At 50.2% G+C, this 15,484-nt stretch overlaps 1 protein-coding gene across 1 annotated transcript in view; it reads left to right on the top strand.

The window, feature by feature from the left end:
* Positions 1-15,484, top strand: part of fbxo41 (F-box protein 41) — a 320,938-nt gene that overhangs the window by 240,294 nt on the left and 65,160 nt on the right. The window lies entirely within an intron of this gene.

Here is a 15,484-nt window from a genome sequence, read left to right as displayed (position 1 = left end):
CACCGCCGCCTCCCATCACCGCTCCCTCCCATCACCGCCTCCTCCCATCACCGCCTCCTCCCAACACCGCCCCCTCCCAACACCGCCCCCTCCCAACACCGCCTCCCCATCACCGCCTCCCCATCACCGCCCCCACCCAACACCGCCTCCTCCCAACACCACCCCCTCCCATCACAGCCCCCTCCCAACACCGCCCCCTCCCAACACCGCCCCCTCCCAACACCGCCTCCTCCCAACACCGCCCCCTCCCAACACCGCCCCCTCCCAACACCGCCCCCTCCCATCACCGCCCCCTCCCAACACCGCCTCCTCCCAACACCGCCCCCTCCCAACACCGCCCCCTCCCAACACCGCCCCCTCCCATCACCGCCCCCTCCCAACACCGCCCCCTCCCAAAACCGCCCCCTCCCATCACCGCCCCCTCCCAACACCGCCTCATCCCAACACCGCCCCCTCCCATGACCGCCTCCTCCCAACACCGCCCCCTCCCAACACCGCCCCCGCCTAACACCGCCCCCTCCCATCACCGGCCCCTCCCAACACCGCACCCTCCCATCACCGCTCCCTCCCAACACCGCCTCCTCCCAACACCGCCCCCACCCAACACCGCCCCCTCCCAACACCGCCCCCTCCCATCACCGCCCCCTCCCATCACCGCCCTCTCCCATCACCGCCCCCTCCCATCACCGCCTCCCCATCACCGCCCCCTCCCAACACCTCCCCCTCCCAACACCGCCCCGTCCCATCACCGCCCCCTCCCATCACCGCCCCCCCAACACCGCCCCCTCCCAACACCACCCCCCCAACACCGCACCTTCCCAACACCGCCTCCTCCCAACACCGCCCCCTCCCAACACCGCCCCCTCCCAACACCGCCCCCTCCCATCACCGCCTCCTCCCAACACCGCCCCCTCCCATCACCGCCCCCTCCCAACACCGCCCCCTCCATCACCGCCCCCTCACCACACCTCCCCCCACCTGCCTCCGTCCAAAATGACCCCCCTGCCCCTGTTCAACACCGTCCCGTCCAACATTCACCCCCCAACATCACCCCCCGCCACTGCCCAGCACCGCCCCCGCCCAGCACCGCCCCTACCACCCTTGCCCAACATCGCACCCCCGCCCCTGCCCAGCATCACTCCTGCCCATCATTGCCTGCCCGTACCCGCCCAACATTGTCCCCCAACTGCCCCCGCCCAACACTGCCCCCACCTGCCCCTGCCCAACACCGGCCCCGCCTGCCCCTGCCCAACACCGGCCCCGCCTGCCCGCCCAATGCCTGCCCCGCCCACCAACCGCCCCCGGCCAACACCTCCCCCCGCTACAGCACCCCACCTGCCCCCGCCCAACACTGCCCCTCCCCACAGCACCACGCCCAACATCGCCCACGCCCAACACCGCACCCGCCCAACACCGCCCCCGGCCACCCCCGCCCAACATCGCCCCCTGCAGCCCCTGTCCAACACCGCCCCCCGACTGTCCCCGCCCAACATCACCCCCGCCCAACATTGTCCCCCCGCCTGTCCCTGCCCAACATCACCCCCTGCCTGCACCCACCTGTCCCTGCCCAACATCACCCCCCACCCAATACTGCCCCACTGCTCCCCGCCCAACACCGGTTCCATGCTTCAGTCAATGATCCCTGGTTGATCCTCTCTCTCTACCATCTCTTCATGTAAGAATTTGGGATTGAATTTACCTTTTTAGCCAAGGGGTGTGGTTATGGGGGTGTTGCAGGAAATTGGAACAGCATTTAAAGTCTGGTTGAAGATTTGTAGCTCGGGTGTCCGTTGTTGTGGTTCTGTTCGCCGAGCTGGAAGTTTTTGCTGCAAACGTTTCGTTCCCTGGCTAGGGAACATCATCAGTGCTATTGGAGCCTCCTGTGAAGCGCTTCAAAGCATCAAAACATCAAAGCTTCAAAACATCAAAGCAGCGCTTCACACGAGGCTCCAACAGCACTGATGATGTTCCCTAGCCAGGGAACGAAACGTTTGCAGCAAAGACTTCCAGCTCGGCGAACAGAACCACAACAATGGAACAGCATTGTTAAGTTGCAATAGAGTCAGTTAGGTTTTCTACGTTTTGTTCTCTTTTGTTTGTGTTTCACAGTCTGTAATTAATTCTGTTGTGTTTAAAACTGAGTAGTAGGACCAGCTGCATCACTGCTAGAATTTCCATCTTACATCTGCTTAAAACAACTAGAAAAGTTAGGGTCTAAGCTACCTTCTTAAAATGTTGTGAGCGGATCTGGCCTGGTCCATGAACTGTACCTCAGTCATATCCTTTGAATTCGTTACAGAAACCCTACACGCAGAAGCAGGCCATTTGGCTCATCAAGTCCACACCACCTCTCCGAAGCCCATCCTACCTTGACCCACCCTTTCCATGTAACCCACATTTCCCATGGCTAGTCAACCTAATCTGCACATCCCTGGACATTATGGGCAATTTAGTATGACCAATCCACTTAACCTGCACTTCCTTGAACAGCCAGAAGAAACCACAGCACCCAGAGAAAATCTATGCAGACATAGAGAGAATGTGCAAACTCCACACAGGCAGACAGTCGCCTAAGGGTGGAATTGAACCTGGGTCCCTGACATTGTGAGGCACCAGTGCTAACCACTGAACCACCATACTCCCCAGTTTGCTTCAATGAGCAGCTTACCCTGCTTTTTCTCCATGGGCCCCACTCTATCCTTCACTAATTGTTTACTCTTAATATGTTTGAAGAACATTTTACTGTTTGTTTTAGCAGTGCCAGCTATCCTTTCTTTATGCTTCCTCTTGGCCTTCCTCATTCCAGCCTTAGCCTGTTTTCAGCATTTAAGATATCCTTTTTGACCTGTATTGCTGTTATTATTCCAGTGTGACGACATATCAAGTGCGACAATTTTAGGACATGAAGCAGCTTCTCCTGTGTCCTTCCCCCAAACCCTGTAAACCAGGACTTGTTATCACAAAGTCTGTTATGACAGACAACCCATTGTTAACCACTACTAGTCCTCATTAGCAGCTGTTCCTTCTCCTTGGCTGACTGTTTTACACTCCTTTGTGAGTCCAAATGTTCTTGTCTGTTTTTGGGTTCTATCTCAACTTACTATTTACTCCTTACCCCCCTTACCCCTCCCTACCTTCAGAATAAAAAAACTCTTTTTCCTAGCTATCATCAGTTATGAGGAAGGGTCACTGGACCCGAACATTTCACCCTGATTTTTTTTTTAAAGGTGCTGCCAGACCTGCTGAGCTTTTCCTGCTATTTCTACTTTTGTTTCAGATTTCCAGCATCTGCAGTTCTTTCCGTTTGTTACCTTCCCCAGTTTCTGCCTTGTAGTATTGCAGCTCCCCCAATTTAGTACTCTCATCTGAGGACTACTCTTATCCTTATTCATGGAGACAGTGAGGTCTGCAGATGTTGGAGATCAGAGTTTGGAGTGTGTTGCTGGAAAAGTACAGCAGGTCAGGCAGCATCTGCGGAGCAGGAAAATCAATGTTTTGGGCCAGAGCCCACATTCCTGATGAAGGGCTCTGGCCTGAAATGTCGATTTCCCTACTCCTCGGATGCTGCCTAACCTGCTGTGCTTTTCCAGCAACACTTATCTTTATCCATACTTACTCATTTCTATTTGCACTCTCAGTGTATCTGTTTACAGGAATGGCTCCAGGAATGCGAAACTTCTGTTATCAGGATAGATTGAAAACGGCAATGTTGTTCTCCTTAGAGAGAAAAAGGCTGAGATGAGATCTGATTGAGGTTTTTAAAATCATGAGCAGGCTGGACAGGGCAGACAGGGAAAAGCTATTTTTGCTCAAAGGAAAGAAAAAAACAAGAGGGCATGACTCTGGTCATCTGCAAAAGAAGCAAGTTATGTGAAAAATAGGGTACAGAGTGCACAGTATGGAAATGGAATGGAGGCAGTTTCAATTGAAATAGTCAAGAGGGCATTGATGTTGAATTGGATAAAAATAATGTGGAAGGATTTTGGGGAAAGCAGGACATTGTCACTTAGTAATGATGCTCAAAGGAGAAAATGCTTGAACCTATCATCAAGGAAGAAAGAGCAAGACATCTGGATAGAAATTGTCCTATCAGCCAGATGTAGCGTGGGTACGTTAAAGGCGGTTCACATTTAATTAATTCACTAGAATTCTTTGAGGACATAAGTGTGGTGGACAACGGGGAACCAGTAGATGTGGTGTATCTGGATTTCCAGAAGCATTCGACAAAGATAAAGGTGCATGGCATTACTGGTCACGTATTAGCTTGGATAGAAGATTGTTTAACTTACAGAAAGCCAAAAAAAGGGGATAAATTGATTTTTTTTTGATTGGCAATCAGTGGCTAGTGGTGTGTCTCAGATCAGTGTGGACAAGGGTCTGGCAGATGGAGTACAATGTTGGTAAGTGTGAGGTAATCCATTTTGGTAGGAATAACAGCAAAATGGACCGGTGTTTAAAAGGTAGCACGCTGCTTTGCAGAAGGATCTGGGTGTTCTTGTGCATGAATCACAATAAGTTGGTTTGCAGGTGCAGCAGGTAATTAAGAAGGGAAATTGAATATTGAGAGGTGGATGGGGTTTAAAAATAGGGAGGTTATGCTGCAACTGTATCAGGTGCTGGGGAGGAGTACTCCTGGAGTTCTGTGTGCAGTTTTGGTGTCCTTGTTTGAGAAAGGATGTATTGGCACTGGAGGGGGTGCAGAGAAAGTTCACTAGGTTGGTTCAAGAGTTCAGAGGGTTGGCTTATAAGGAGAGATTGAGTAGAGTTGGAATCTAGGAGAAAATGAGGACTGCAGATGTTGGCGATCAGAACTGAAAAATGTGTTGCTGGAAAAGCGCAGCAGGTCAGGCAGCATCCAAGGAACAGGGGAATCGACGTTTCGGGCATAAGCCCTTCTTCAGGAATGAGGAAGGTGTGCCAAGCAGGCTAAGATAAAAGGTAGGGAGGAGGGACTTGGGGGAGGGGCGTTGGGAATGCGATAGGTGGAAGGAGGTTAAGGTGAGGGTGATAGGCCGGAGAGGGGGTGGGGGGCGGAGAGGTCGGGAAGAAGATTGCAGGTCAAGAAGGCGGTGCTGAATCTGAGGGTTAGGACTGAGATAAGGTGGGGGGAGGGGAAATGAGGAAACTGGAGAAATCTGCATTCATCCCTTGTGGCTGGATGGTTCCTAGGCGGAAGATGAGGCGCTCTTCCTCCAGCCGTCATGTTGTTATGTTCTGGCGATGGAGGAGGCCAAGGACCTGCATGTCCTCGGTGGAGTGGGAGGGGGAGTTGAAGTGTTGACCACGGGGTGGTTGGGTTGGTTGGTCCGGGCGTCCCAGAGGTGTTCTCTGAAACGTTCCGCAAGTAGGCGGCCTGTCTCCCCAATATAGAGGAGGCCACATCGGGTGCAGCGGATGCAATAGATGATGTGTATGGAGGTGCAAGTGAATTTGTGATGGATATGGAAGGATCCCTTGGGGGCTTGGAGGGGGGTGAGGGGGGAGGTGTGGGCGCAAGTTTTGCATTTCCTGCGGTTGCAGGAGAAGGTGCCGGGAGTGGAGGTTGGGTTGGTGGGGGGTGTGGACCTGACGAGGGAATCACAAAGGGAGTGGTCGTTTTGGAACGCTGATAGGGGAGGGGTGGGAAATATATCCCTGGTGGTGGAGTCTGTTTGGAGGTGGTGGAAAAGACGACGGATGATACGCTGTATACGGAGGTTGGTGGGGTGGTAGGTGAGAACCAGTGCTGTTCTGTCCTGGTGGCGATTGGGGGGGGTGGGGCTCAAGGGCAGAGGAGGGGAAGTGGAGGAGATGCGGTGGAGGGCATCGTCGATCACGTCTGGGGGGAATCTGCGGTCTTTGAAGAAGGAGGCCATCTGGGCTGTACGGTATTGGAAGTGGTCCTCCTGGAAGCAGATGCGGCGGAGACGAAGGAATTGGGAATATGGGATGGCGTTTTTACAGGGGACAGGGTGGGAGGAGGTGTAGTCCAGGTAGCTGTGGGAGTCAGTCGGTTTATAGTAAATGTCTGTGTTGAGTCGGTCACCCGAGATAGAAATGGAGAGGTCTAGGAAAGGAAGGGAGGAGTCTGAGACAGTCCAGGTAAATTTGAGGTCGGGGTGGAAGGTGTTGGTAAAGTGGATGAACTGTTCAACCTCCTCATGTGAGCACGAGGCAGCGCCGATACAGTCATCGATGTAGCGGAGGAAAAGGTGGGGGGTGGTGCCAATGTAGCTGCGGAAGATGGACTGTTCCACATATCCTACGAAGAGACAGGCATAGCTGGGGCCCATGCGGGTGCCCATGGCTACTCCTTTGGTTTGGAGGAAGTGGGAGGATTGGAAAGAGAAGTTGTTCAGAGTGAGGACCAGTTCAGTCAGTTGAAGGAGGGTGTCAGTGGAAGGGTACAGGTTGGTTCGGCGGGAAAGGAAGAAGCGGAGGGCTTTGAGTCCTTTGTGATGGGGGGTGGAGGTGTACAGGGACTGGTGAGGATAAGGTGTTGGGGTCCGTGGAAGCGAAAATCATGGAGGAGGTGGAGGGCATGGGTAGTGTCCCAAACGTAGGTTTGGAATTCTTGGACTAAGGGGGACAGAACCGTGTCGAGGTATTGGGAGATGTGTTCGGTGGGGCAGGAGCAGGCTGAGACAATGGGTCGGCCGGGGCAGTCAGGTTTGTGGATTTTGGGCAGGAGGTAGAAACGAGCGGTGCGGGGTTGTGGGACTGAGGTTGGAGGCGGTGGATGGGAGATCCCCTGAGGTGATGAGGTTATGGATGGTCTGGGAGATGATGGTTTGGTGGTGGGAGGTGGGGTCATGGTCAAGGGGGCAGTAGGAGGAGGTGTCCGCGAGCTGGCGTTTAGCCTCAGTGGTGTAAAGATCAGTGTGCTAAACTACCACCGCGCCTCCCTTGTCTGCCGGTTTGATGGTGAGGTTGGGGTTGGAACGGAGGGAGTGGAGGGCTGCACGAGGGTGAGAGGTTGGAGTGGGTGAGAGGGGTGGAGAGGTAAAGGCGGTTAATGTCGTGGCAGCAGTTGGCTATAAATAGATCCAGGGCGGGTAAGAGGCCACCACGGTGTGTCCAGGTGGATGGGGTGTGTTGGAGTCGGGAGAAGGGTTTGTCAGAGGGTGGGTGAGAATCCTGGTTGAAGAAGTAGACGCGGAGACGAAGGTGGCGGAAGAATTGTTCAATGTTTCTCAGAGAGGAGGAAGTCTTGAGGGATGGTGAAAATACAGCAGGGCTGGGAGCTAGAACCTGGTGTGGGGCTGGGAGCTAGGACCTGGTGTGCGGCTGGAGCTGGGAATGGGGGCAGGGTTAGGCGTGGGGGCGGATTCGGGCGTGGGGGCGGATTCTGGAGGGATGGAGTTGGACTCTACTCATTGGAATTTAGTGGAATGAGTGGGGATCTTATAAAAAAGGTAATAGATAAGATAGAAGCAGGGAGGTGTATCCACTGGCAAGTGAAACTACAACTAGAGGACATCGTCTCAAAATATGAGGGAGCAGAGTTAGGAAAAGCAAAGGAACAGCCACTGCACTGGGGGTTTTCTACAGACCACCTAATAGCAGCAGAGAGATTGAAGAACTCATAGGCGGGCAGATTCTGGAAAAATGCAGAAGTAATAGGATTGTTGTTATGGGTGATTTCAACTTTCCCAATATCGACTGGAACCTTCTAAGTGCAGATGGTTTGGCTGGAGCCGTTCTGTCAGGTGTGTTCAGGAGGGTTTCCTTACTCAGTGTATAGACAGACCGACGAGGGGTAGAGGCTATTTTGGATTTGGTGCTTGGCAACGAGCCAGGACAGGTGCCAGATCTCGCAGTGGGAGAACACTTTGGTGACAATGATCACAACTGCCTCACATTTATCATAGCTGAAAATGTGTTGATGGAAAAGCGCAGCAGGTCAGCATCCAAGGAGCAGGAGAATCAACGTTTCGGACATGAGCCCTTCTTCACATTTAGCATAGCCTTGGAGAGGGAAAGGAGCAGTTACCAAGGGAAGGTATTTAATTGGGGAAAAGGAAATTATGACACTATTAGACAGGAGTTGGAAGTACAGACTGGGGGCAATTGTTCCACAGAAAGGGCACAGCAGACATGTGGAGACTATTTAAGGAGCAGTTGTTGCGAGTGGTGCACAAATTTGTTCCTCTGAGACAGGTAAGAAGGGGTAAGATTAAGGAACCTTGGATGACGAGAATAGAGGAGCTTCTCATCAAAAGGAAGAAGGCAGCTTATGTAAGGTGGAGGAAGCAAGGATCTAGCACAGCTTTGGAGGATTACAGACTTGCTCGGAAGGAGCTCAAAAATGGACTGAGGAGAGCCAGGAGGGGCACGAGAAAGGCTCGGCAAGAAGGATGAGGGAGAACCCAAAGGCATTTTACTCAAACGTGAGGAATAAGAGAATGATAAGGGAGAAGATAGGGCTGATCAGGAATAGCGGAGGGAACTTGTGTGTGGAGTCTGAGCAGATAGGGGAAGCCCAACATGAGTGTTTTGCTTCGGTTTTCACTAAGGAAAGGGACCTTATTGTGAATGAGAACTTTGAGGAGCTGGGATATTTGCTTAAACAGATCAAGATTGATGAAGTTGATATACTGGAAATTTTGGCAAACATTAAGATTGACATGCCCCCAGAGCCAGAGCAGATTTATCCTAGGCTGCTCCGGGAAGTGAGAAAGGAGTCAGGTGAATATTCTTCCTCTTTTCAAGAAGGGTAATAGGGAAATCCCTGGCAATTACAGACCAGTCAGTCTTAACGTCTGTTGTCAGCAAGGTTTTGGAAAGAATTCTGAGGGATAGCATTTATGGCTATTTGGAAAAGCATGGTCTGATTAAAGGCAGTCAGCATGGCTTTGTGAGGGGCAGGTCATGCCTCACAAGTCTAATTGAGTTCTTTGAGGAGGGGACGAGGCAGGTTGACGAAGGTCGAGCAGTAGTATACATGGACTTCAGCAAGGCATTTGATAAGGTTCCCTCCCGTAGGCTCATTCATAAAGTCAGGAAGTATGGGATACAGGGAGATTTTGCTCTGGATTCAGAATTGGCTGGCTGACAGAAGGCAGGGAGTGGTTGTAGATGGAAAGTATTCTGCCTGGAGGTCAGTGTTGAGTGGGGTCCCACAGGGCTCGGTTCTTGGGGCCTCTGCTCTTTGTAGTTTTTATAAATGACTTGGATGAGGAGGTTGAGGGGTGGGTTAGTAAATTTGCAGATGACACTAAGGTTGGAGGTGCCATCGATAGTATCGAGGGCTACTGCAGGCTGTAGCGCGACATAGACAGGATGCAGAGCTGGGCTGAGAAATGGCAGATGGAGTTCAATCTGGATAAATGTGAAGTGATGCATTTTGGAAGGTCGAACTTGAATGCTGAATATAGGATTAAAGGCTTGATTCTTGGCAGTGTGGAGGAACAGAGGGACCTGGGTGTGCAAGTACATAGATCCCTCAAAGTTGCCACCGAAGTGGATAGGGTTGTTAAGAAAGCATATGGTGTTTTGGCTTTCATTAAATGGGGGATTGAGTTTAAGAGTCGAGAGGTTTTGCTGCAGCTCTACAAGTCTCTGGTGAGACCACACTTGGAATATTGTGTCCAGTTCTGGTCGCCCTACTATGGGAAAGATACAGAGGCTTTGGAGAGGGTGCAAAGAAGGTTTAGCAGGATGCTGCCTGGACTGGAGGGCTTGTCTTATGAAGAAAGGTTGAAGTAAGGTTGGAGCGAAAGTGGAAGAGAGGAGATCTGGTTGAGGTATACAAAATAATGACTGGAATAGATAGAGTCAATAGCCAGAGACTTTTCCCCAGGGCAAGATTGACTGGAATGAGGAGTCATAGTTTGAAGATATTAGGAGGAAGGTATTAAGGAGACATCGGAGGTAGGTTCTTTACGCAGAGAGTTGTGAATGCATGGAATGCGTTGCCAGCGGTGGTGGTGGAAGCGAAGTCATTGGGGACATTTAAGCGACTGCTGGACATTCACAGGGTTAGCAGTGAGTTGAGGGGTGTATAGGTTACGTTATTATATTTTACATTAGGATTAAACCTCAGCACAACATGGTGGGCCACAGGACCTGTGCTGTACTTTTCTATGTTCTAACGGCTGGGGATCCTGGGATTGTATTCATTCGAGTTTAAAAGGTTGAGGGGAGATATAAAAGAAACTTACAAGATAATGCATGGCTTAGAAAGGGGGAACGCTGGGAATTTGTTTCCGCCAGGCGGAGTTACTCGGACCTGTGGGCACAACCTTAGAATTAGAGGGGGTCAGTTTAAATAGAAATGAGGAGATATTTCTTCAGCCAGAAAGTGGTGGGCCTGTGGAATTCAAAGCCCTGGAAGACAGTGGAGGCCGGGACGTTCAATGTCTTCAAGGGAGATATTGATAAATCCTTGATCTTGCGAGGAATTAAGGGATACGGGGAGAGTGCAGGTAAGTGGCGTTTGAAATGCCCATCAGTCATGTGAGTGGAGTGGACCCGATGGGCTGAATGGCTTCACTTCCATTCCTATATGTTATGGTCTTATGGTGGTGTATATATGGTGGATGAAAGCCTTAGATTACAAATAGTTTCGACAGACTTGTCAGATGGACTAAAAGTGGAATATGGAGTTGAATGTTAAAAAGTGTGATATGATGCATTTTGGAAGGATTGACCAGGGAAAGGAATAAATGATGAATGTTAGGATCCTAGGAAGGAAAGAGGGTCTGCAGTGAATGGCTGAGGTTTGTTTTATTCTAAATTCAGAACTTAGAAAAGGCCATATGTGTTTTGGAGGGTTCTTTTTCATATTGCAAAAGCTTTTATTTTGAAAAGCCGAATTTTTTTTTAAAATAAGGAGTTGTGTTTTCGTTTTGGGACATTCGACATGTCGTCAGCCTGGAGATTTTATTTTACTTCAAGGAATTTATTGAAGAGGATTTTTTTTTTAATTCAGCTAAACACAAAAATAGAAAGCGGGCCGCACCACCAGTGCTTCATCTGGAGGCTCACTGAAGATGTTACCTAGTATGGTGACAACACGTCTGAAAATGAACCTTCCAGCTCAGTGAGCATACCTACATCCAGAACCTCAACCTGAGCTACAAATCTACTCAAAACTCGTTAATATAAGGTGTTATTGAAAGTTCTGTATTTAGACTTAATTTTATTAAGGTACATTAATGTTATATGAGATGTAAAGTGACATGGCTAGTAGATTTAGAAACATTATTACATTGCAGGATCAGTCACCTAGATGGGTGACTGTTGGAAAAGGTAAGTAGGTAACTTAAAAGTCTCCAGTGGCTATTCCTCTATCAAATAGACATTCAGTCCAGAGCGATGAGGAGAGAAGGAGGAGTGAAGCGAGGGCTGCCAGGAAGGTAAGGGCTTAATTTATATTTGGGCAGTGGCTAAACCAGAGATACTACAAGCGTAGTATCTCCTGCCCACCCAACCCCCCCGCTTCTAACCGGAAGAAAAAGACTCTTAAGGTAATGCTTTTATTTTTTCTTTATCTTTCTTTTTCATGTATTTAAGTGCATTGTTTGGTTTTAATTAGTTGATATAAAGCTAAGCTTACAATGACAGGGGACCTCAGACCCGTGGCCTGTGCCTCTTGCCTGATGTGGGAGCTCAGGGACGTTCCTGACTCTCTCACTTGCAGTGAGTGTGTCCAGCTGCAGCTCTTGTTTGACTGCAGGCATTTCTGGAGCTGTGGATGGACTCACTGTGGAGCATACGCGATGCTAAGGTGACCGTGGATAGCACATTTAGTGAATTGGTCACATCGCAGATTAGAATTGCTGAGGGAGACAGTGAATGGGTGACCAAAAGGCAGAGACAGAATAGCAAGGCAGTACAGATGTCCCCTGTGGTCATCTCCCTCCGAAACAGGTATACTGTTTTGGATACTGTTGGGTGAGATGGCTGACCAGGGGAGGGCAGCAGTTGCCAGGATCATGGCACCATGGCGGGCACTGCTGTTCAGAAGGGCAGGAAAAAGACTCATAGGGCCATAGTCTGAGTTTTTAGATTACTTACAGTGTGGAAACAGGCCCTTCGGCCCAACAAGTCCACACCGACCCGCAACCCACCCACACCCCTACATTTACCCCTTACCTAACACCACGGGCAATTTAACATGGCCAATTCACCTGACCCGCACATCTTTGGACTGTGGGAGGAAACCGGAGCACCCGGAGGAAACTCACGCAGACACGGGGAGAACGTGCAAACTCCACACAGTCAGTCGCCTGAGGCGGGAATTGAACCCAGGTCTCTGGCACTGTGAGGCAGCAGTGCTAACCACTGTGCCACCGTGCTGAGTCACAGGGGATTCTACTGTAAGGGGAGTAGATAGGCAGTTCTGTGGCTGAAAACGGGACTCCCGGATGGTATGTTGCCTCCCAGGTGCTTGGGTCAGGGATGTCACCGATCGGTTGCAGAGCATTCTAAAAGGGGAGGGTGAACAGCCAGTTGTCTTGGTGCATACAGGCACCAACAATATAAGTAGAAAATGAGATGAGGTCCTGAAAGAAGAATTCAGGGAGCTTGGAGGGAAGGGTTCAGATTTGTTGGACATTGGAACTGGCTCTGGGGAAGGTGGGTCTATTACAAAATGAACGGCCTACATCTGAACCAGACCGGAACCAATGTCCTTGGGGGAGTTTTTGCCCCTGCTGTTGGGGAGGTTTTACACTAATGTGGCTGGGGGCTGGGAACCAGAAGAGGAAACAAGTAGGCAGCGAGGTGGAGACTGGAGACTGTAAGAATTATGAAGAAAGCATTAATAAAGGGAAGAGTAGACAGAGAGCAGGTGAGTACAAAAAAACTGGTGGCCTGAAATGCATCTACTATAATGCAAGGCGTATATTTGGTAAGGCAGATGGACCTAGGGCTTGGATTGGTACCTGGGAGTTTGATGTTATTGCAATTAGAGACTTGGTTGAAGGAAGGGGATGATGATTGGCAACTAAAAGTTCCAGGATATAGATGCTTCAGAGAGGACAAGGAGGGAAGTAAAAGCAGGGGGGGGGATGGAGCTGCATTGTTGGTCAGGGTCGATAGCACGGCTGGGCTAAAGGAGCACACTGAGGAGGTCTTGAGTAGTGAGGCATTATGGGTGGAGCTGAGAAATAAGAATGGTGCAGTTGGGGCCGTATTAGAGGCCTCCCAACAGTGAGCATGAGGTCGAAGAACATATAGGTAAACAGATTATGGAAAGATGTAGAGGCAATAGGGTAGTGGTGATGGGAGATTTTAATTTTCCCAACATTGACTGACTGGGATACACTTAGTGTCAGAGGTCTGGATGGGGCAGAATTTGTAAGAAGCGTCCAGGAGAGTTTTCTAGAGCAGTATGTCAATATTCCGACGAGGGAAGGGGCAATATTGGACCTGGTACTGGGGAACAAGCCAGGACAGGTGGTAGAAATTGCGGTGATGGATTTCTTTGGGAACAGTGACCACAATTCTGTAAGTTTTAGAATACTCGTAGATAAAGAAGAGAGTGGTCCTAAAGGACGAGTACTAAACTGGGCCAAGGCCTATTATATCAAAATTAGGCAGGAGCTGGGAAATGTGGATTGGATAAAGCTATTTGAAGGGAAGCCCATATTGGAGATGTGGAAGGCTTTCAAAGATAGGTTAAAGATAGTGCAGTCCCATTGAAGGCAAAGGATAGGAAGGGCAAGATTTGTGAACCATGGATGACAGGAGAAATTGTACGACTAGCCAAGAGGAAAAAGGAAGCGTACATAAGGTCTAGGCAGTTAAGAACAGAACAGGCCCTGGAAGAATATCGGAAGAGTAGAACAAGTCTTAAACAATGAAACAAGCAGGCTAACAGAGGTCATGAAATAGCTTTAGAGAGCAGAATTAAGAAGAAACCCAAAGCACTTTATTCTTATATTAAAAGCAAGCGGGTAACTACGGAAAGGATTGGTCCACTAAAGGAAAATAAAACCATAAGACATAGGAGTGGAAGTAAGGTCATTCGGCCCATCGAGCCCATCAGCCATGATTGAATGGCGGACTGGACATTTCAACTCCACTTAGCAGCGTTCTCCCCGTACCCCTTAATTCCTTGAGACAACAAGAATCTATCAATCTCTGCCTTGAAGACATTTAGCGTCCCGGCCTCCACTGCACTCTGCGGCAATGAATTCCACAGGCCCACCACTCTCTGGCTGAAGAAATGTCTCCGGATTTCTGTTCTGAATTGACCCCCTCTAATTCTCAGGCTATGTCCACGGGTCCTAGTCTCCTCGCCTAATGGAAACAATTTCCTAGCGTCCACCCTTTCCAAGCCATGTATTATCTTGTACGTCTCTATTAAGTCTCCCCTTAATCTTCTAAACTCCAATGAATACAATCTCAGGATCCTCAGCCATTCCTCGTATGTTAGACCTACCATTCCAGGGATCATCCGTGTGAATCTCCGCTGGACACGCTCCAGTGCCAGTATGTCCTTCCTGAGGTGTGGGGACCAAAACTGGACACAGTACTCCAAATGGGGCCTAACCAGAGCTTTATAAAGTCCCAGAAACACATCGCTGCTTTTATATTCCAACTCTTCTTGAGATAAATGACAACATTGCATTCGCTTTCTTAATCACGGACTCAACCTGCATGCTTACCTTTAGAGAATCCTCGACTAGCACTCCCAGATCCCTTTGTACTTTGACTTTACTAATTTTCTCACCGTTTAGAAAGTAGTCCATGCTTGTATTCTTTTTTCCAAAGTGCAAGATCTCACATTTGCTCACGTTGAATTCCATCAGCCATTTCCTGGACCACTCCCCCAAACTGTCTAGATCCTTCTGTAGCCTCCCCACTTCCTCAGTACTACCTGCCTGTCCACCTAACTTCGTATCATCGGCAAACTTCGCTAGAATGCCCCCAGTCCCTTCAACCAGATCATTAATATATAATGTGAACAGCTGCGGCACCAACACTGAACCCTGCGGGACACCGCTTGTCACCGGCTGCCGTTCCGAAAAAGAACCTCTTATCCCAACTCTCTGCCTTCTGTCAGACAGCCAATCCTCAATCCATAATGAAGGAAGGCTGTCTGTCAAACCTGAGAGAATAGGTGAGATTCTGAGTGATTACTTTGCCTCCAACACACCCCATCCACCTGGACACCCCGTACTGGCCTCTTACCCGCGCTCGATCTATTTATAGCCAACTGCCGCCGCGACATTAACCGACTCGAACTGTCCACCCCGCTCACCCACTCCAACCTCTCACCCTCAGAACATGCAGCCCTCCACTCCCTCTGCTCCAACCCCAACCTCACCATCAAACCGGCAGACAAGGGAGGCGCGGTAGTAGTTTGGCGCACCGACCTTTATACCGCTGAGGCCAAATGCCAGCTCGCGGACACCTCCTCCTATTGCCCCCTTGACCATGACCCCACCTCCCACCACCAAACCATCATCTCCCAGACCATCCATAACCTCATCACCTCAGGGGATCTCCCATCCACCGCCTCCAACCTCAGTCCCACAACCCCGCACCGCTC

Source organism: Hemiscyllium ocellatum, chromosome 1, assembly GCF_020745735.1.
Source record: "Hemiscyllium ocellatum isolate sHemOce1 chromosome 1, sHemOce1.pat.X.cur, whole genome shotgun sequence".
In the NCBI taxonomy this organism is placed as follows: domain Eukaryota; kingdom Metazoa; phylum Chordata; class Chondrichthyes; order Orectolobiformes; family Hemiscylliidae; genus Hemiscyllium; species Hemiscyllium ocellatum.
The sequence above is the reverse complement of the archived record's forward strand: the minus strand, read 5'-3'. Positions and strand labels throughout refer to the sequence as shown.